Raw genomic sequence first — 2,029 nt, 5'->3', positions numbered from 1 at the left:
ATAGAGAGAGAGAGAGAGAGAAATAATATTTTTTTTATTCTCAAACGCGTGATAATGCTAATAAATAGCGTGATCAGGATAAATTATCCATACATTGCAGAAAATACGTTACCGGCCAGCCATGAGACTCGAACAAACACTGACACACAAACATGCACACAAGTACACACATATACGACGGGCTTCTTTCAGTTTCCGTCTACCAAATCCACCCACAAGGCTTTGGTCGGCCCGAGGTTATAGTAGAAGACACTTGCCCAAGGTGCGATGCAGTGGGACTGAACCCAGAACCATGTGGTTGGTAAGCAAGCTACTTAACACACAGTGGTCAGTAGCATGAAGTTAAATTCTTGATTTATTGAATAATTTTTATATTGAGATAGGGTAAACATGAAAAAACTGCAACAGATTCCAAGTAGGATGGGCGATAATTTGAACGAATGAACATTCAATCACCTGAATTTACATGGCTTAAGGAAAAGACAAATAATTTTTTTTATGGCAACAAGAGAACAGCTATGAACTGGTGTTTCTCTATCAATGGGCGTCATCAGTGCATCGTTATTGTTGAAAATCCACAGTTATTTTGAAAACCGTATCATAACTAGAAAATTATGAAATACATATTTTCTTTTGAACCTATGTTTTCTGAACTGTTTGATACTGCACATTTCAAAATTATATTCTATGTTATACGGTAGCACCTCGTTTACTTTGATAGCTGTCATCTGTTATTTTCATTTTTATGCCAAGACGAGAACGCAGCTTAAAAAAAGTGACACACAGTAATCAATGATTAAAGTTATCGAACATATTTTGAAAGGAAAACGTAGGTACAGAAGATTTAGACAGTTTTAACTAAATAATTGAATACATCTATCTAAAATATTCTGCTACCATACGACTACGTTGTATCATACTGTTGATAATGGTTACCTGCAACTGAAGACGTGCAAAAACATAGAAATCATAATTTAGCAATTCCGTCATCATTACCGGACACTTCGCTTGCTACTGATATCTCAGTGCTTTTAGCACTATAACGTCTAAATGATAAGCTTTTTCAAGACGAAAACGCTTTCTGTCCGCGTTAAGATTTTCAGAATTATATATATATATATCAATACGGACCATATAATTCAGGAGAAAATATTATTGACTCTATTATTATCTAGTGTAACAATTACAAATGATAATAACAGAATTAATAATATAGGCGATTGCAGGCCCCCAAAAAGCATTAAATAGCTGAAGGATTAAAATTAATCAACGGACATACTAAGTATGACTACCTGCTGGAAATAATAGTCAAAACTCTTATTTAAATCGCCGAAAAACACTGATAATAGCTACAGAAATCAACCGTCTGCGAGTAAACAGGTCAAGACAATCTTTCAACATACATTCAAGTATTTGGACTTACGTGGACCGGTTTCTGGACTGGCATTATAGCCTCACCTTCCTCAGGACGTGTTACCAGCTAGGTGAAGCTATAACGCAAGTCCAGAAAACGGTCCACGTGAGTCCAAATACTTGAATGTATGTTGAAAGATTGTCTTAACCCGTTCGCTCGCAGACGGCTGATTTCTGTAGTTATTACCAGTGTTTCTTCGGTGATTTAAATAAGAGTTTTGACTGTTATTTCCAGCAGGTAGGCATACTTAGTGTGTCCTATGATTAATTTTAATCTTGCGGCTGTTTAATATATATTAGGGGTCAGCCACACTTAAGTGGCAATATACTACACTTTATCGTGCAGTTACTGTTAATACTTCATTTAGAGAATTAACATTGCTTGTTTTCACCTTTTCAATATCAGTGAAGAATGCCACTGGAAAAGAAGATATAAGATTTGCCAGGTTTTTCTCTCTCACCAAGGTCATCGGCTGTCGAACGCCGACGAAGGGAAATAACCCTGAAATCCGGATACGTTCGTGCTGCTGGCCGTGGTGAGAGGGATAACTCCCTTGGCAAACAGGACACAGTCGTGTGTCGATAAGCCAGCTGGAGGAGATGTCCTCCTGGGGCT

General features: G+C 37.4%; 1 protein-coding gene across 1 annotated transcript in view; it reads right to left on the bottom strand.

Moving 5' to 3' along the window:
- The window catches only part of LOC106881078 (cadherin-like and PC-esterase domain-containing protein 1), a 174,928-nt gene that overhangs the window by 72,774 nt on the left and 100,125 nt on the right, over positions 1-2,029 (bottom strand). The window lies entirely within an intron of this gene.

This window comes from Octopus bimaculoides, chromosome 2, assembly GCF_001194135.2.
Source record: "Octopus bimaculoides isolate UCB-OBI-ISO-001 chromosome 2, ASM119413v2, whole genome shotgun sequence".
Taxonomy (NCBI): domain Eukaryota; kingdom Metazoa; phylum Mollusca; class Cephalopoda; order Octopoda; family Octopodidae; genus Octopus; species Octopus bimaculoides.
This window is presented reverse-complemented; position numbering and strand designations above follow the sequence as displayed.